The 21,689-nt window shown below is 36.4% G+C and overlaps 1 long non-coding RNA gene across 1 annotated transcript in view; it reads right to left on the bottom strand.

The window, feature by feature from the left end:
• Window positions 1-21,689, bottom strand: part of LOC150004404 (uncharacterized) — a 94,525-nt gene that overhangs the window by 57,972 nt on the left and 14,864 nt on the right. The window contains exon 2 of the long non-coding RNA XR_016512292.1: window positions 1,654-1,751. This is a non-coding gene — a long non-coding RNA (uncharacterized LOC150004404). The remainder of the gene's footprint in view (window positions 1-1,653; window positions 1,752-21,689) is intronic.

The following is a 21,689-nucleotide window of genomic DNA, read 5'->3' as shown; positions in this document are numbered from 1 at the left end:
TGTGTCAGAGTTTCAATTCATTAATTGGTGCATTGAGAAAGAAATGAACATATTGTATGAAACAGAGTGTGTCTATTTAAACAAAATTTTTAAACCGATTGAAAGCTTTGAATATTTGTGGATGAGAGACAGTAAATATTATCAACTATTTTTCACAGTAACAAACCAACCCCCAAAGATTCAACTGACGTAAGTTAAATGATTCTTTAAGATTCACGAATTCTTGTGTAGCAATGTACTTTTAAGAGACACAGAAATGATAATACCTACAAAGTCTTTTAAAAAGATGTGATTTTTAAATTGAAAACTGAATGTGGCTAAATAACTGTTATCAACTACTAATGAACTGGATTTTTTATCCTGCTGTCTATTCAGAAAAAAATAAAGAAAATCAATTTCTTTATATCACTTGTCTTTGACATGAGACTAACACTTCACAAGCTAGAGGTGTGACACTGACTTTCGCAGATTCCAGTTACATTTTTGGAGAGGCTTTAAATTTAACCTGCATTTTTGTAAAACTAAGTGTATATTACAATAGATCCTATTGTGTTTTAATGTAAAGGTGTCACTAAACAGGCAAAATAGAGTAATTATCCACTCATGTGACTAAAATGTAAAGCATATGGGTAAGTTAATCAGTGTATGGTTCATATATCCTTTCTTCATCAGTAGGCAGACACAGGCAAGGCCTTTTTTTTATGCTATTCAGGTTGTCTAAATCTCCACTGCAGTTGATAGTGACATAAACAGAGGGGAGGGGAATAACGGGAGAAAGAAGGGGAAGGGTCTGGTCAAGGAACAAATGTAAAGGACCCATGGACATGGACAACAGGGTGGGGACTGACTGTTATTAATGCTAACTCAGTATGTGCCCTCTGGTTTAAGATGGAGTTTGGAATCTCAAGGACTTGTTCTTTTCCTGGTATAATTTCATTCAGGAGACACCTCTCTGAGAGATATCTAAACGGTTATTCTGTTGTAGCCAGTAACAACACTGTAAAATGGTATAAAGCACTCTCACAAAGCAGGGAGAAAAGCAATTTTGACTGTTTTATTTCCTAACATGATGCTTTTGTGCACCTATTCAGAACATTGTATGAAACAAATTTATACATTTTTCAACTATAAAACCAACAGAGAATGCAAAGAATCTAAATCCCTGTATATAACTAATATCTGAAATTATTTCAAAGACTGGTCATATTTGCCATTGTGTTATGAGATCCAACCATAATGGGCAGAGAATTCCAGCTGAGAAAAATGATAACTTCTAAGTTATTGAAAAACTTACAAAACATATACCATGAAACAAAATACAAACATTTGATTATATAAGAATACTCAATATGGAGTAACAAATAAATTCTGTTTTCTTTGGATGTACATACTGAGCAATGAGGAATTGCAGATTTCAAATATTACACTTTTCTAAGACCAGCTGAAATTTTTTCATGGCTAATAATATCTTTTTATCTCAATTTTTTATCTCAATATATTACAAAACTCAAATTAGGTATTGGTGCATTTAAAAGATAAATATAAAGTTGTGAGCTCAACATCAAATAAAAGTCCACATTCATAATATGCATATCAATCAAATACTATAAAGATACATGCAAAGAACTGTAGTGAATTCTGATCAATGCATACCTGATGACAGATGAAAAAGCCTCAGACCTTGATCTTAGCCAGTCCCACTGACTCTTCGTGGAAGAGAACGAAATCCAGTCCTTCCCATTTTGGCCAATCTATGAAACAAAAAATAAGAATGGACTACACTCTAAATGGAACCAGTATGTAAATGTTGGAAAATAAAGGATAAAAGAATTTCAATTTCATGGCACATGCTTACATTCCATACCCTGCTGACAAGTCATGCATTAATTTTCACCAATTGCATATATATTAGTTCTAAGCACATTTACATAACCAAATAAATGCAGAAACAAAAAGTAAAATAGTATTACCTATATAAATGGCATTTTGTGATGCTGAATGACTCCCCACTTTTTCCCAAATTTAACTTTTTAAATCTAACTTGTCTACTGAGAAATATGGATATTAAGAGTTACTAGTTACTATTTGTAAGTCAAAAAGATCAAAATTTCATTACGCTTAATATTATGGAAGAGACCAACTCAGCTCTCCCTTAAGAGAGTGTGCATGTGGAATGTCATCAAAGAACAGCAGCCTCCTGATGACAACACCTTGCATGCCCACACTGCACACGCTGATGCAACTTGGGCTCGTTACCTGCAATACCTGCCAATTTATCTCTCAGAATGCTGCAAGGATTGCTGAAATGCAGCAATAACGCTGTGGTTTTTAGATTTCAAAGCATGCAAGGGAAGTTAAATATAGGTTTACTATAGGGGAAGGGGGAGGTCAGGAGAAAAAGTCATTTGGTTTTAAGAGATCATTGTTGAAAAATCTTATAATATCTTAAAAATGCCTATTAGTAGCATGATCTTCAGAAGACTAAGACCATGTGTAGAAAAAAAACTGTAAATTTTTGACTGTGCAAATGAATGTGAAAGAAATAATGGTCAAAGGCACAGGGCACAGAGAGCCTAGTAAACTGATTATTTTCAAGATGAACATTTAGAATCATGATTATAAGAACTTGAGAAGGACAATACAATTCAAATAGATGAAATATAGTAAGAAAATGATTTACCAATGACAGAATAAATGAAAATAATTTTACTTAATCTTCTAAACACAAATCTAATTAATTTCTCCTGAAATCAAATTTTCTAAGAATTTGATGATGTGTAAATAAAATATTTAATAGAGGACATTCAAGCATCATTACAAAAATACTAAGGGTATATTTGAAAGCAGCATTATTCTCATAGTTTAAAAAGACAAGAAAAATAAAAATTTAGACTAATAAAAGATATTTTAAAAGTTAAAGAAAAAGCTCCATTCTTTTGTAAAGCACAGGGCATGCATAAAAGAGCTGAATTCTGCAAATTAAAACTGCGAAATAATAAAATTAACTTTGTAAATACTTACTTGCCCAGGGCACATACTGAGTTTATGGTACAGTAATTAAGAATGAGTCTATTTTGTGTATTCTGATATTTTAATAATAGAAATACCTTACAAGTGTAGAGCGTTTCCATCTCTATTACCTCCCTGGAATTCAATGGATCTGAGAGCTGGACACATTTATCATCACTGCCATTTTAAGGTGAAAGGCCCAGAGAAGCCGAACATCTTGATAGCACATATGTGGTCAAGCATACTCATATGTGGTCAAAAGGGACTTATGCCCTAAAACTCTTATTTCACTCGTATTCTATTGCTTTCTAGAAGGGCAGGTTGGCAAACCAATTTGCAAGTAGATAAATCCTGTCATTACATTTAAAAAACAAGAATAGGAGGTAGTCCCTATTTTCTCTATTAGAGCTGCCAAAGGGAAATAAATTAAAGATTTAAAAAGTTTCTTTTAATAAAGACAGTTTGCAAAGTTAATTTTAAATAATTTAAGTAACAGTTAAAAGAACTAGTATAACTGTTTAATGCGTAGTTATTTGGAAAGGAAAAATCTAAAACCAAAGTTGACTAGTAAACAACAAATTATATGTATTTTTTCTCCTTTTCCTGACCAATGTAAATTTTGTTGCATCTCAAGTACGATCATAAAAATTTTATTTATGCTTACTTAGTGTTCACTGGCATTTATAAAAATGTTTGAGTCCAAATATTTCAAGTTTAAAATTATGCATCTTGATTTGAAATATTACAAGTCCAAATTACTCCTGTTCCATATTTTACAGTCTGAAATCATGAGTAAAACTATTATTTTCATTAATTTTATCACAAAAAATAATTCCAATATCACTGTATAATTTCCCTAAATTCCACCTACTTTGAGTTCTTATGAGTGACCAGATAATTTCAAAGGACTGCTAATTATTTTCCCAAACAAAAGAAACCAGAAGCTGGTTAGAGTTCATTATTATTTGTCCTGGTATAATAAACAAGAAAAATACAGTTTGCATTTATGTAATCCTATAACTAGAAGTCAACTAAAATTATTTGTGTATTCTCTTTTATATGATTAAAAAAACCTGAAAGGCAAATAGTGACTACTATTTTGAAAAGTCTGCAACAAAATTTGTACTCCTGTTTTTCTTTTTTACATATCAAACATTGGTTACTACGCTGTTCAAATGTTTAAAGTCCTGTTTAAATTATGAAACAAGGTAAAAATTATAGATATAACCATTTCAAGTTGTCCTAAGATGGAAGAGCACTTCAGAATATCCTTCTAGCTCTTGCTGATACCAGCACAGACATTTTATCCTAGGGCAACTTTGCATACATAAAAATAATAATTAAATGGGATATTGTGTATGTACAGGTTTATCTTCCATGTTTTACATTTTAAAACAGTGACTCACAGAAAAATAACAAGCAAAAATGAATCCTACATCAGGGTCTACTAAAAGAACTCCTATGAGGATGCTGGCAAAGGAACAGACCTGTATTGAAGCTGTTTCTATACTTAAAATGCCACAGTTCTGATAAGTCATTTTTCTACCAGTTGTGAATTTTTACAACACTTACCTGCATCAATAGTTTTTTCATATTTAAGTTAAAAGTCAAACAAATACTTTGCTAATTAAGGGCAAACGTTATCCATAATTAAGGCTCTATTCTTCTTTATGCTAGTCATAAAACACCATTAGTTAACAATTCATAAAATGTCAACATTTGCTTCAAACATGTTTTTCATATTGCAAAAGCAAACTTACCAGTAGTTAATACTTTAATTTACGTATGTAAGACATAATAGAGCCCTGAATAGTGTAAAAGAAATTATTAACAAGATAATATAATTGAACACAGTCAATTTTGAAGTTAGGGCAACAGCATACTTAAAGTATTTTTGATCCTGTGTGATAATGTGCAATTTTTTACAGTATGTGTATTCAATTTCTGTAGAATTGTAAAATCACTTATTAAAGAATAATAAAAGGAAAAATATCTTGCAATTATAAAAAAAATCTTAAGACAGAATTAAAAATAGATTGTAGGCAGCATTGGGGTAGGAGCTGTGTCAGATTCATTCACTGCTGTTCCCATAAAAGTAAGTTCTGGTGACTGAACTGAAAATTAAAGGAGGGCAAGTGCTTTCTAGCAAGAAAAGGAGCTATATAGCCTTGCTCAATCGCTACAGTAGATATAGTAGGTAAAAAAATAATACAGTATGGATGCAGTTTGGTTCAGCAAACTAAATGCCATTAGAAAGGCATTTTTGAAACTTAACTTTGTAAAGTCTTAGATTAAAACATCAGTAATTGCAATAAAAGCTGTTTAGTACTTGTTTCAGAAAACAAGCCTTCTCTGATTGATCTTATTGCCAAGGAATCAGTTAGTACAAGTAGATAATATCAATATGGTTCCCATTCCTAATAAAAATTTCTAAAGTGCAAACATGCCTGTACCTGTATCCATGCCTGGCATGGAGCATGAAGGATAGCTAAATGGTTAGATGGGGCTGCTGATGCCTCAAGAGAAGAGGAAGGAGCAGGAGTGCCCATTGCAAAGCAGGAGACGTGGCAAAGAGCTGGGTCTGCCCCTGACCTGCCAAAGTTTTAAGTAGGTCCCAAGTAACTCATCTTATACCAGGAACACTAAAAATTCAGCACTTAGTTACTTATAGTAGATGTCATAGTTAACTAAGATTAATTAAAAACAAGAATGCCTTCTTTGTATTACTGAATTTGATATTTTCAACTTTTAAGCAATTCATTAAAATGCAGTTCTAGAATAATTTTTGAAATTAACAATTAAAATTTAGCCTTAACTGATACTTAAAAAGCCTTATATTTAATATACAAATAAGAAGCAAACAGAATAGTGAAGGAATACAGCAGAACTATTTGGTTTTACGAACCAATAGGAAAAAGTCAATGAATTCCAAAGCAGAACCAACAAAATCCAACGTCAGTTCTCTTATCTGTACAATTAGGACGTTCCTTTTTGGGTCACTTTCAACCTGGGTATGGTGGTTTATTTTGTTTTTTAGAGTAACCAGAGAGAATGAATACACGCTGATAATGAGAGAATACTCAAATAATTTTTATTTTCCAATTCAGAAATATTCTCCTTCATTAATTATTTTATGCAGCGAAAAGGTTCAGGGTAAAAAGTTTTCTTCTCTTTTAGAAACTCTCTTTTAATGATCCATAACTTAGAAATTAGCATTCTGTTTTAACTACTACATTGGGGATTTTTCCCCCTTTGGTTGTATATTCTTATCAAAATAAAAAACTAAAAACTACAGATGAGTGGTACACTGGGGTATTTTCATTTTCTTCACATAGGGCATTTAGTATTTGCAAACAGGAAATGAAAGAATTGTGCAAAAGGGAAGCAATGATGCCTAAGAGAGCAATAAATCACAATTATATCTGAATACAAAGAAAGATTGCTTAATGAAAAATTAAACCATTTTTAGTGGTTTTCCTGGTCTTTTTTTTTTTTTTTTGTATTAAGGATTTCCAAAATATTAGTGCTCTGTCTAGGATTATAAAGTAGGTAGCTTACAAGTCAGCTCAATCTGAAAATTGCAGTTTCCAAATTGCAAAAAGTTGTTTTTATTTCTAGTACTACTGACCCCTTCAATTCCTGGGGCTACAATAAAAATGTTTGACACCAACTATAAACATGTTCACACTGAAGGACTCTAAACATTTAGAGGACATGCCTCCATTCACTTATGGTTAACTGTCTAATGCTATTAAAATTACAAATACAAGCCCTGGCCGAGTAGCTCAGTTGGTTAGAGCATCACCCTGATATGCCATGGTTGTGGGTTCAATTCCTGGTGAGGGCACATACAAAAATCAACCAATGAATATATAAACAAGTGGAACAACAAACTGATGTTTCTCTCTCTCCTTTCCTCACTCTCAAATCAATTAATAAAAAAATTTTTTTAAATTACAAATACAGCATAATCCAGGTTTCATGTTTGAACTCTCTTAAGCACTCATACTGAATTTGTCTATAAATCCAAATGGAAAGGCAGAATAATACACATTAAGGCAAGAAGGATTACCTTAACTATAAAAGCTCACGCAGAGAATTAGTTTTAAGCCATCTCAAAGTAAAGTGCACTTTAAAAACAGGCTTGTGCTATGGTATATAAAGTATAAATGTTAAGCGTGTGTGCAAAATCTTGAGTAGTACTAAGTGATCTAATGAAAACAGAACCCACATCCAGGTAAGGGTTCATATATGCCATGACCATCCTCCCTAAGTTATGCCCATGTGGCTGCCCAAAACAAAACCACTATGGCAACAACCACTTCTATTTATTCCCATGTAATTCAAGGTAAACAGGGCCAGTTCTAGGCAAAATTGTGAAGTCATGGTTGGCTACTCCCTCCTCCACGTGCAGAGGACCCATGCACTCCTCAAGCTGTCACAATCAGAAGAGACTTGATAATTATACTCCTTGAGCAAGAATGAACTTCAGAACTTTACCTCTCTGAGACTTTTACCCCTAAAATATGGACTGTAAAGCTCTTCTTGAAATTCTCTTGTGTCTCCTGCAGGAACACAAGTTCATCTACAGGGAGACTATTATTCATCCTTATACTCCCAGCCCCTGGTCAGGGCCCTACTACACAGTAGACATTTGATAGCTATCTGTTGTACATAACTATAGTGCCTTTAAAGAATTTCAGGAATCAAAACAAGCAGGTAAACATGTTTTGGGGTTTCTGGAATCTCAAATTGATTTAATGCAAGCTCAAACCCCACAGAATGAAATTGTTAGTTTGTTTTGACAGAAGGGTGGAAATTCAGGGGAGCATCACAACGACCTGGGAGTCTGTCCTGTTTCTGTCAATGGGTGTCGAAAACTAGGAAGACAGGCCTGCAGGCATCCTGAGGGGAATGGAGACACTCCTGGGCAGCACTCAGTTGCCTGCCATCTTCCAGAACATTTGTGTTTTCAAATGTTCTGTTCCAGAGCTCCTTAAGCACATGTCACCTGTACTGATAACAATTTACCATTTGGAAATAGCCAATGAAGTTTTATGGGAAGGGAAAAGAAACAAGGTAAAATTCAAAATCTTTAACGAGAATGTACTTCATGTGAAATTAAAATGTAAGGATGATGTTGAAAATATCAGAGAAAATCTTTGACTGATTACAGATACAAGAGAGATCAAAAGAGAAAAGCTATGTAAAAGTAGTTGGCTAAGTAAAAGCCATGGGAAAAAAAATCTTTTCCTAGCTGACAAAAAAACAGCTTTGTTAAAAAACAAGTTCAAAAACTACAATGAAGTAGAAAAAGAAAAAAAGCTATATAACCTGGAACACTAAAAATCCATTAACATCTTTTCACATATGTAAAAACTACTTGTAATATACAAATGACCCAAACATTGGTTGACATTTTATTTATTGATATCTGTATATTCGTAATATACAAATGACCAAAAAAGTTTATGCTAACTTGATTTTATCTCCACAGAATGCTGTGATTAGTTTTAGCCAGATTAATTAATGTACTTTTTATTTGATTATAAAGCTCTGTCCATGTAGACTGGGAGGCCCTGCCTGCTGCCAGTACAGTTGGAGCACATCCTCTGGTACCTGAAACAGCCATCTCTGTTTGTACCAGTCTTCCCATCCTAGGGCTGAGGGTGCTCTAAATCTCAATCCTATGTCTAAGTTCCAGCTGAGAGACTTACCTGAAGCGAAATCCATCTGTACCTGATTTCCAAGTATCGCTCGCTACACCTTCATTCTGTGCCACTGAGCTGCATCTACAGGTTGGGAAATCTACAGGCCTGTGTATTGTGCTCTTTCTAACAAGGGCTAACAAATTGCTGTTGACCCATAGAGTTCCTTGTTCTAGCATCTGCCCCATCCCAGCAAGCAGAGTTAGCCTCCTTCCCCACCTGCTTAAGAGTTAAACAGATCTTTCCCAGTAGACAGAAAGAGAGATATTGTAGTAACACGGGATAGTCTATTACTCTGAGCAGGACTAGGAGGAAGGAAAGCTTAAGAGTTCATCTGTGGACTATTTGAATAAGTAAGCTCTTACATCAGCTATGCATTTTGTGCAGATTAAGGAAGACTAGTCCTTGTCAGTATTCCAATACTTCCATTAGAACATAATTATTAATGAAGTCCTACTGAACACAATATGTATCGACAGACCTTAAAGTAGTAAGTGGCATGCTTATTATGTGGCATGCTTTTCAAAGCTTTTAATATTTTATCTTATATTATTTACAAACTGGAGTGACTGATCACTTTGAAAGTCATGCCATATAATGATAAAAGCCACCTACCTGAGCCCCTGCTCCAAACTCTAGCAAGGTAAACTTATTAATAGACCATGACAGAATGAAGCATTCTGGGTGCCAAATACGGCCATTGCAGCACCAAGAGGCAACCTAAAAAGAAAAGAAGAGTTAGTTTGAAATTCCAAAAGTCAGACCCAACCTGGTCAATGGCATATGAACCAAACTGTTTTTCATTCATTATCATTTATTCATATCTTTATATTTTACCTTTATTGAAAAATCTATCTCAAATTTCATTAGAAACAAAGGTGAAACCAAATATTTATAGTACATACATTGAAAAATGAAAAGTAAATCAATATCCTTAGATTAATGTATTTACGCCCTGAATCACGATTAAGTTATCTACATTGTTCATATTTTTATTTGGTAAAATATTAATCCAAGTTTACTGTTATTTCTCAAAATTGCTATTTTCTTCATTTATATTCTAAAAACATTCCCCTTCTTTGTAACACACTTTTCAGAAAAACCTTTTGAGTTGTAGATTCTCAGTCTGAACAAGAGCTGAGGGAGAAATCCTGCCTGAAGCGTGTGTCCCTCAAGCCATCTGTCCCCAGGGAAGGGTGCAAACTGTGAGTACCCTAAGTAGAGGCATAAAGACATGGACATTTGTTCAGCCCCAACTTACTCTTTACGAGGAGACTATTTTATAATGAATTACAGGTGGCAAATCCATCTTCAACCACATGTACACACACACAAAAAAAAAAACTAAAATGTATTCTGAAGTACTCAAAAGTTTTGTATTATCTTCAGCTTTGTTCTGTTGGTACAGGTAGTAAAGACCTACCTCTAGGGCAATAACCAAGAGAGAAAAGGGTTGCCAGGCATCCTACACAGAAATCATCTGCTTCATTTCCCAAGGCTAGAGAGAGTCAGTGCTCAATTATATGTGGCTACCATTTTATTAAGATAAATAGCTGACAGTGATGTAATAAATTTTACCACCCCTATTATATATGGCACCAATGTGAATTACTGGGGATGCAAATAGACATGGCCCCAGTTTCCTAGGTGCATACAAGCTTGTTGCAGCTGCAGGACAGATGCCTAGTTTCAAGTTAAGCAATATGAATGTTAAATAAAATAAAAGCTGCGACAAGGCAGTGATAGAGTGACAAGTCAATAGCAAAAACAATATTATATGGTATAAATAAGCACTATAGAAGGTCAGGAGAGGAAAATAATAATATGGATTTTTGGTGACCTTTTCCTGGAAAAATATGTAATAAAGTAAAGGAGGAAAAAAGAATGTGGGGTACATGCCAGTAAATCTTCAAAATGAAAAGTTAAAATTTCAAATTACTACAGATTCAAAGATGACCTCTGGCTGGAGGGTAGCACAGATTATAGCCATTGTAAGGATTCAAATGAGAAAGGTGCACCAAAGCCCAAATGTCCAGGACATTGTACAATCACGTACCAATGATGAGAAGTGGAGCAATTGTGAAACACTGCATGGGTCAAAAGTACCAAGAAAAAGTATTTGGGGAATGGGGAGAGTGAGAAAGGGGGGAGTACAGGGAGTGTCTGTTCAAATGAGATATAGGAGATAGGTGCTGGAGTAGTTCAAAGCAGAGCCAAAAGCCAGCAAAATCAAGCATTTCCTAGAAAACCACTGATATGCCTGACAGTTTTAACAGAGATCAGAGGAAGGTAGACAAAGATAGGTGTATAGCTTATTCTACAAAATGATTCAAACCAAATTACTAGTTAACTCATGTTGGAGCCTAATGACCATCATTATAAAAAGAAACCAGTTACTTTAAAGGGTGGAGGGCTAGAGGCAGAGCTTCAAGGAAATGAAAGAAAAAAGTGGCAAAAGCCACAAAAAGATAAAGCTGCCAAGAGTTATAGAACCACCCTGCAATTCTTGCATAGAATTCACCACTTAGGCATGAAGACACCAAACTTCAGCAAGAAAGAGTGTGGTAGGTAGGATGGGTGGGAGTGAGAGAATGGGAGGAGAGGGGGAAATATCTAAATGAGGACTTTAGTTGAGTGAAAGGGAAATGACTTCCAGCAAGACAATGCTTTTTTTCAAAGAGCTTTGTACTGAAAGATAAGAAAAAAGGTAGTGTGGTGGCTAAAGGGGAATTCAGGATGCCAAGTGGGAAAGACAAATGAACACTTTGGTGCTGAGGATAAAGAGGCAAGGAAGAAAACGGAGCATTCTGGGAGGCAAGGCAAAATGGGAGAGAAGGAAGAGGTTTTCATCTTACATTAGAAAAGGGGCTTCTTTATGACCTCAGAGGGAGGTGTATTCATTCTGGTGTTTTTGGTAAAAGAGGCAAAGGATGCAAGGAGTCTGTTTAACTTCATCAGACCAAGTAAAAAGGTCAAAAAGGTCATGACCTTTTTACTGGTAAGGATGCTCGAGGAACGAGGCACTTGGCCGGGCAACAGGAGGAAAGATCAGAAGGCCATGTGGAGAACAAGAGAGGGATGTCCAGAGGTATCCTGGAGGGTTTCACAAAAACTAAAACTTGCAATAAGAAATAAATTTCTTAATTATTTCTGGTGGGAGGTAAACTATTAAAACTTTTCTGGAATACAGTATAAAAACAATGTAATCAAAGCCTTTCAAGGTTCATGTGTGTTGACCTGATAACTGATTTCTAAAAATTTAAGCCAAAAAGAGGATGAGAAACAAATATTTAAGTATAAGTGTGTTTGAAATATATCTTAATAATAAAATTGATAATGTCTAATAAAAGGGGTAAAGTATGTTAACCATGTAGCCATTCAAAATAAAGGCATGTAATTAAATGACATGAGAAACACTGATATAATTGTAAATTTAAAAAATCTAGAACATAGACTATACCATGATTCTGATTTTGTAAAGTACATACTTAGAACTACCCTCCCTCCACCAATAACTTAAATGTACCCGGGTAAGTTATAAATAAAAAAAAAATTAGCACGATATAGGCTTCATACTCATCTGTATTTTACAAATGTCTTAACCTTTATAATTAGAAAAACTTACTAAAAAAATAGTTTTTCAATAAACAGTGCTAGAAAAGTTTGTGGTCCATTAAAAAAAGAAAAAAAAAGGAACTTAGATCCATACTTCACACCATATAAAAACTTAACACTAAGTGAATCACAGACACAAATGTAAAACCTAAAATTATAAAAATTCTAGAAGAAAACATAGACAAATATCTTGAGACATTAAGTCAAAATTTCCTTGGCACAACCCATAAAACAACAAATTGATAAACTGAATTTCATTAAAATTTCAAACTGCTCTTCCAAAAACAATTTTAATAGAATGAAAAATTACAAGCCACTAGAAGAAAATCTTTGCAAGGCATATATCTGATACAGAACTTGTAACCAGAGTATATAAAGAACTTCCAAAACTCAACAATAAGAAAACCCAATTAAAAAATGGGCAAAATATTTGGATAGACACCTCAAGATAAATGGATGGCAAATAAGCACATGAAAAGATGCTCAACATCATTGGTCATCAGGAAAACGTAAATTAATACCACAATAAGAAACTACTATCTACTCACTAGAATGATTAAAGTAAAAAGACCATCTGGCTGCATCAAGTGCTGGTGAAGATATGAAGCTAACAGAATCATACACCACTGATGAGAAGGTAAAAACAGTACAATCACTTTAGAAAACAGTTTGGTGGCTTCTTAAGTTAAACAGGGACTATCATATGACAGCCATTTCACATCTATTATTTACCCAAGATATAAAAACCTATATACAAGGACTTGTACATAAATATTCATAGCAACTTTATTTGTAATTGTCAAAAATATTCATCAATGTGTAAATGGATCAGCAAATTTTAGTAGAATCATAAAATAAAGTACTCATCAGCAATAAAAAGGAATGAACTTTTGGTACATACAGGAACACAGATAAACCTTAAAATAATTATGCTGAATGAAAGGTCAGACAAAAAGAATTCACATTTTATGATTCCACTTACATAAAATTCTAGGAAATGCAAACTAATCTGTAGGAACAGGAAGAAGCTCAGTGTTTATCTGGGGCTGGGGAAGGGATCACTCATAAAAACATGAGCAAACTGCTGTGAGTGACAGATATATTTACTATGCTGGTTACAGTGATGGTTTCAGGAATGTAGACATATATCACACTTGGTAAATTGTACACTTTAATTGTGTGCAGTTTATAAAAAGGCAAAGTTTTCATATTGAGAAAAACTTAAAATCAATAAAAACGAGAAAGAAATCTTCATAAGAATTTATTTACATTTGAAAAAAAAATCCCCAAACCCAAAACCCAAAACCAGAAACCAAAAAACCAAAACCACTTTCTGTGAATTGATAAACTAAAATCCTTTATAAGGGCAATGACTCCAAATGACTAAAATCTGATGAGGAATACCGGCTTAAATGTAGGAGCCACATTCAATCCTTACTAGAAAGGATACATATCTAGGCAGTTTTTAGAGCCACATTCTCAGCTGTTGCCCCTGGAGGAATCCAGTGCAGTTCACCTGTTGTTTTACAGACTGGCACATCTACTACATGATTTAAAGGCTCCAGGAATACACTCTAACTGGAACTGAGACCTACAAATAATAAATTGTTCTGGAATAAGTTCCATTTATCAAATACCACAGGAAGTACCCACTTAAGTATCTTAATTCAGCCTCTGTATAGACCTTTTAAATATGCTAATTAGTGGTAGCCTTAAAAAGAAGTGTCATGCTAATTAGTAGGCTGCCTTTGATTAATTAAAAAAACAAAACAAAATAACACTCCAGCCAAGATAACAAAAGAAAGAGTGTTAGCCAAGCATGGGCAGGTATATTAGGTAGAGGGAGTCAAAAAGTATATGGTGTATCTGAGTAACTTTAGGCAATCTGCTATTTTTAAAGCCAAAAGTGAGAGACAGAGTTGAGCTATGAGGCTGGAAGATGGGTGCAGGAGCCTTGTATAAGCCATTTCACCAAGGGCTGACAAATTTTCTGATAATTTACAAATTATCCTAAATGTTGGGTGCCTGTACCATTTGCTCCCCTCACTCCCACCTCCAGCCATGTTTTTAGATTATTCAATAAACAACCTGTCTTTGTGTGCTTTTGTTGATTTCTGAAGCAGAATTAAGTGGTGATCTGCTTTCAATTTGTATTTAGGTTAACATTTTTAAAAAGAAATTTGACCTTCCTCAATTATAAACTCAGGCCTTTGCAGTGTTTGCTGACTGTAATTAACAAAAAAGGGGTTTGAATCCACCAATGTGAAGTCTCAGGGTCCTCTCTCTTGAAGCTCCAGCCAGGACCTAGGGCAGCTCCTTTTCCACAGCAGCACACACCCTCTGGTTTGCTTCCCCACCCCAACTTCAGTAAGGAGATGTGTCACAGAGAGAAGGTCTTTCCATAATGCTAACCAGTACAGTTCTGGCAATTGTCTTTACCCTGCTCCTCTAAAACTCTAACTTAGAGGGCCTCTAAATACAAATCCTTACACTGCTTCAGAGCTGAGTACGGGGGAGCACCTGTGCACAGGCAAAGGCTTTGTTTTTGGGAATTAGAACTGAGTTTGAATCCTGCCTGACCCTTACAATCAGTGTAACTTTGAACAGTTTGACTTCTCTTCAGCATTTTCTTCTGCAGAATGGGAATAAATACATTCCTTGCATTACTGAAAGAATAGACATGGTGATGTACATAAAATCTCTAGCATAGTTCTATTGTGTTTAGTGCGTTACTCAAAAAGTGCTGCCCCCAAATGGCCTAATGTGTACTTGAAAATAAGTTTTTAAAGCACAGGCTTTTATTTCAATATACAGACTCATAACCAACAAAACAAACAATGTGATTATTCTATATGAAGAAGATTATGCAGAGTCATACGTAATGTGGGATTTATATTGAAAGTGGTATTTGGTGAAGAAGTATACTTCTGATGTTCTCACCTCTGTGACATAGACGGGGCGTACCTGAAATTTTCTGCTGATCATGGTCACAGATAATATAAAACTGACCTATGTGGAGCCAGAAGTCATTTTGCATGTTGAATTTAATGGTAATTTGGGAAATATGTGATTATTGAGCATCCAGGGATAGAATGGCTTCTGCTTTTGGCTTAAATGTAGTAAAAGATTATAATGCACTTGTGAAAATCTTAAGATTACTAAAATCAGATAAAACAAGTACCAATTTTTTAAAAAGTACTCTACTGAAGTACATAGTACACCAAAATTCCACACTATGTATTGTACAATGTGGCAATGCCTCTTTCACATAGCCTCTCAAGTTAATCCCCCACCTCAATCCTGAAACTGAATCAAGGGTTGGCATGAAGGGAGGGGAACTGAACCTTGTCTTGCAGAGTCAGGCTGGAGAAGGATTAAGTATAGAGGAAAGGTACAGCGGAGAGATGGGGAGCCAATAGTGGAAAAATATGAGTATTCAATTAAGACTCATACCACAAAGGGGTTGCTCTAATAGACAGTAATTTCTCATAGATTTTAAACAAGCAATGTGTGATTTTTGAGGTTTCTAAATGATCATATATGTACTATTTTTACATACTTGCTTAACCCTTGCAGAAGAAAAGCTTCTAAACACTAAATGTAATTTTAACTAAGTAATTTATATTAGGTCCACACTGTCAAACAGTTATGATTAGCAATAACAGTGTCTGTCAAATTCATCCACAGGTACTTGCCACAACACTGGATTTACTTGTTTTATTTTGCTTTAAAATGTTTTACTGGCATTGATCTTCATCATAAGGTAAAGAATGATACAGAGACCTTAATATGTATTTTTCCATGTATTTACCTATGCGATACTGGACATGGTTTTTGGCCTTTCTGAACCTCAACATCTTTAACTGTAAAAAGAACACAGTTATTCTTGATTACGTGGGATAACTGAGAAGTTAGGTAGAAGGTCACAGAAAATCATGGCTGAAACAAAATTAGTTGCAGCAATACACTGGTGGTTCTTTTGCTTTTTAAACTGAAACCCTTTTGGATAATATAAAAGTATGGGTCAATCCATGCCACAGGACAGGGGAAAAGTGACTTCAAGAGTAACAAAAACAGCGAAGAAACCTGTGGGTCTGTCTCCATGATCTTAAGTTGTGTCCCATTGAAGGCTACAGAATAAGCTCCATCAGAGCAGAGATATGCCTTTTATTATCCATTTCTGTATTCTTAATATCTAGAATAGTGGAAATGCACAAAGGAAATACTCAGATATTTGTTGAATGAGCAGACGGAGGAAGAGAGAGGGGAGGGAAGTCTCCTTTCTGTTGGTGAAATGGATCTGTGGAAGAAACAGCTGCCCAACCTCCTTGATTACTTTTGCAAATATTAGGAATTGACTGAATACTTTAAATTTGGAAAGTCTCTTGGATTTCCCTTGAGTATTCAGCAATTAAGAACACCTTGTTCTTTCTTTTCATGGCCCACCCTCGCAGACGGCAGGACTCTGCAGTCACTGTGCCATCTTGTGGTCATATCTAGAAAGTTCGTCTTCCTTGATATATCGCTATAATCCCCCCTACCTGTACAGAGGCTTGTGGAATGGGCTATAAAACAAACTTTCAGATAAATAAATCTACTATTTAATTTAACTATCAAGGCATCATGGAAAACACACAGATAATCAGTCACCAGCTGTACCATCAAAAGTGTGTGCAATCTAGAGGGGGAGGTATCCCAAAAGGATATGTATAATTTATAATTATTGGTAACACAAAAGAGAAGGTAGAAAAAACAATAAAATAAAATTAGGAGCAATGGGGACTCAGAGGAAAAAAATAAGATTTTTTCAAGCTTTGGAAATGAGAATTTGGGAAAGAAGAGCCAGCTGAACGAAGTAGAAGGGGTAGGATGTATACTGGTCAATGAGGCTGGAAGGTAGGGGTGCAACACAGAAAGGAGCAGCCCAGAAAGGGCAGGGCCCACAGAGTGTGGGGACAGCAGGAGGAACAATTATTAATTCCTTGCCTGGAGTCCTAGTGCCTTAAGGAAAGGAGTGAGAAAGGAGGCTGTAGAAAGGCAAGACATGAGCATACTAGGACAATGTGAAAGAGCCTCTGCTTTAGGAAGCTGAAAAGCAGAGGGAAAAGGCAGTTTTGTCTGCAATCTTGCCTGGTATTTAACAGGGGTCATATGGATTAGCTGTGTGTCCTTGGGTAAATGACTTACCTTTTTCAGATGGTGTTTCCTCAGTTGAAAAGTGAGATAATTAAACCCTGCAGGGTTGGCTGTGAGGAATAACTGTTACTGTATATAAAACACATACCACAGTGATAAGTAAATTGTTCAAAAGATTAAAAAACAACCATGGAGATCTCTGAACACTAAATATTTGATATTAAGGAACCACTGTTCTTTTGGAGTGTGATAACTGCATTGTGATTATACTTTTAAAGAGTCTGTACATTCTGGAAATATATACCAAAATAAACAAATGATGTGAAATAATTTGCATCAGAATAGTCTGCAGGAGAATAGATAGGCATTGGTGTGGGGACATTATATAACACTGGCTGCAGAGGAGATAACTGTTGAAACTGATTATGGGTATATGAGGATTCATTCTGCTATTCCTACTACATTGGTACATCTTTGAAATATTCTATAATAAAAAGTCTAAAAAAAAAAGAAATATTGAAAGGCAGCACTACTTACCCTAAACAGTAAACCTAGGTGATATACTACAAACTGTGTGGTGCTTAATAAAAACTGGTTGATAACAACAAAGTCAGAAATTGTTTACACGTAGTTTATGATGCTTAAAAGTTCTGTGAACTAAGGAATGCAGGTGATCATTTCTGAAGCCCTAACCCGGCCACAAAGGTCACAGGCCAATCACTGATCCATGCTACTTGACTGAAGCCAAGTAGTTACTTCTTCAGGTATGAGAAGATGTGAAAGTAACACAGTAACAAGTATCTTCGGTAGCCATGGACTGACAATCATATAAACTATGTTTTAGAAATAAATCTTCTAGGAGATGGTTTATAACACCTAGGCTTTCAAGCAATCATTTAGCATACAATGATTGAGAAATTTTTTACCTCTAAGAAGGGTGGATGATAAATTAGTGTAGCAAGATCAGGGTGTGTTAGGCCCTGGCCAAGTAGCTCAGTTGGTTAGAGTGGTGATTTTCATCCCGTGTGCTGCAAGAATTTTTAAAACATGCAATACCTGACTATTTAGCCAGGGACACTGACCTCTTTAACCTTAGACTGTCAAAAAATTACAACAGCCTACAGAACAATGGCTGTATAGTTTAATGAATCAAAATTATACCTATCTCGCCCTGGCTGGTGTGGAGGGGAGGAAAATTGTCCTGTAAACCAAAATGTTGCAGGTCTGATTGCCTGTCAAGTGTCAGGTTACATGCCTAGGCTGTGAGTTGGGTTCCCAGTCAGGGCACTTAGGAGTGGCAACCCATAGAGGTTTCTCTCTGACATGAATATTTCTCTCCTTCTGTCTCTTCCTTCCTTCCCTTCTCTCTAAAATCAGTAACCATGTCCTCAAGTGAGGATAAAAAATAAATAAATAAAACCTACTTTTTTGTCAGATCGGCAATATATATATATTTTTTGCTGTGCCACAGAATTTCAGTAACTAGTTTGTGTGTGCCATGGATGAAAAAAGTTGAAAATCGCTGAATAAAGCATTGTCCCGATATGCCAAGCTTGCATGTTTGATTCCTGGTCAGGGCATGTACAAGAATCAACCAATGAATGCACAACAACAAATCAATGTTTCTCTCTCTCTTTCTCTCTCAAAAAAAAAAAAAAATCAATAAAAAATTAAAAAATATAAAGATCAGGCTATCAGGCTGTGACAAGGAGGATGAATGTGATATTAATGGAGGAAAGGCACACAGCACAGTGGAAGGACCCAGGATCATGCAGCAAGAAAATTTCCCAAGGCATCAAAGGAAAGCATTTGCTGAACTTACTGAGAAAAGAGGGAGAGTGAGAGACCAAGACCAAGCCAGCCAAAACTGGTGAGGTTTGGGAAAGGAGATAAAGACATGAAGGTCTGGAGGAGAAAGGGGATGCCTTGGAGGGAGGAGGCAAAGTTAAACAAAGGCTTTGAACCATTTTGGCTTGGAGAATCTTGAGTATCTACACTGAATGAAGAAAAGGAGCCAATGGGTGAACACATTTCCATATTTCATAGCATAGGAAAAGAAATGGCACCTTAGGCAGGAGCACTGAGCTTCTCAGCAACTACAAAAAAAAGGGGTTAGGGTGCAAATAAGGTTGGTGGTCAAGGAACAGACTGCTGACAGGGCATATCTGATACTCAATTTTCTCAGTGAACTTGGGGAAAACTTACCTAATGTCTATTACAGATCCTAAGTAGAATCACTATTAGACCATTAGCTATTAATAGATTAGTATTATTAGAATAGAAATATTACATATTCCTATTCTAGTAAATATAAAATATTAATAACTATTACTCTATTAATAAACAATTAGACTTTTTAAGAAATTCTAGTTCTATGAGAGTATTATTAGTTAGAATTTCAAAGTGTGGACAGGACTGTTTAAAAAGCAAAAACCATATGAGCACTTATGTGAACCAGGTTCTCTGCTGAAAATTTTTTTCATGTGTCATCTCATTTAATACTTAGTTACCTAACTTCTCTGAGCCTCATTTTTTTCCCCTCTGTTACGGGCGGATAAGCACAGTACCTGCCTGATAGAGTTAGCTGCCAGGAGGATTAGAGGAGTCACAGAGTAAGCCCTTCATAATGTCAGGTGACACTGCTGTTACAGAGAGGTAAAATACCTTCCCAATTCACAGGGTAATAGCACCCTGCAGAAGCTAAGCAGCTTCCTTGGGTCGCCAGTGATGGAGAGAGAGCAGCACTAGTTTAGGAACATGCAGGAAACAAGTGGCCAGAGAGGTGAGTAATAGGGTGGTGGTGGAGCCATGGAACAGGCACCAGCTTCAAGGTCTAGGCGTGGCTTAAGGTGTCTGGAAGTTCATTACCAGTAGCTAGAAGAAGTGTGTGCAGGTCCCCTGGCCTGAAGCATTCTCAGCCCAATTCCAAGAAAGTAAGGGGGCCTGGAGCTCAGAGAGCCTGGCTTCCTGTGGGAGCACAGGACACAGTGCCAGTGGGAGGGAGCCAGCCCCCACAAAGCTCTGGGTAGGCGACAGGACAGCACCAAAGGCTGTCCTTTCACTATTACAGCTCAGAGGGTTTAAGCCTCACAAAACTTCCCCAGTGCTTGCTGGGTGAAGGTGAAGGGCGATATCAAGATAAATAAGACCTAGTCCCATGAATGGGGGAGAAGACTGCCCCAACTATAAGTCAAAGCAGGCTGTGTGCTCAGCGCTAGAAGACAGGCACTAAAACAGGGCTCTAGGGGACAGAACCCCTGAGGTAGGCCTGAAAGAATGCTGTCTGGGGAGCAGTGGGTACAGAGAATCCCAAGCTCAGGAGCCAAGGGCAGGGTGGGCTCAGTATTAGTACTTTGGGTAACAACCTATAGTGCCAGTGAACCACATGATTCATAACTGTGCTCTCAAAATGTTTGTGATTAACATGTACATTATACTCAGAAAAAAAAATTTTATGTGAATATGTGATGACTTTTAGTATTTTAATTAGGGAAAAAGACATTAAGTATAAGCTTCTGTCTGGGATCTGTGACTTGAGGGGAGACAAGTTTAAGGGACCTTCAGTGGTCAGGCCACCACTTCCATTAAAGATTCTCTGTGAAAATCCAGTGGAGGCATCAGGACAGGGAACCACACCTCACCGGGACTGAGAAGCACTGTGAGTGCTTCCCCACCCCATTCCCTGGTGTGGTAGTGCAAACACCAAGGGTGTGGCTGAGCTGCAAGTCTCCTCTCCCTGCCCAGTGTGCTGTCCTTTGCTTGGCCCGTCTCTCCTCTCTGTGGACCTCCCTCCCGCCCTCCCTCTGCATGTCTGTGTATCTCTGTCACCCACCCCATCTGGTTGTGTGTGTACATGCATGTGTGCAACTCCCTTCTGAATTTTTCTGTCTGTTGTCTTGCTTTTGTAATTGGGGGTGTGTGCATCTCTCTCCCTTTTCCCTGGTGTGTGTGTGTTTTCTAATTGGGGGTGTGTGCATCTCTCTCCCTTTTCCCTGGTGTGTGTGTGTGTTCTAATTGGGGGTGTATGCATCTCTCTCCCTTCTCCCTGGTGTGTGGGTGGGTAGGTGGGTGGATGGTGTGTGTGTGTGTGTGTGTGTGTGTGTGTGTGTGTGTGTGTGTGTGTGTGTGTCCATCCTTCTCTTCCTGCGTGTGTGTGTCCTTCTCTTTGTGTATGGGAGTCTGTGTCTCTCCTGCTGAGGATATGTGTATGTAGCGTCTCCC

The sequence above is a fragment of the Furipterus horrens genome, unplaced genomic scaffold, assembly GCF_987537825.1.
Source record: "Furipterus horrens unplaced genomic scaffold, mFurHor1.1.pri manual_scaffold_7, whole genome shotgun sequence".
In the NCBI taxonomy this organism is placed as follows: Eukaryota; Metazoa; Chordata; class Mammalia; order Chiroptera; family Furipteridae; genus Furipterus; species Furipterus horrens.
This window is presented reverse-complemented; position numbering and strand designations above follow the sequence as displayed.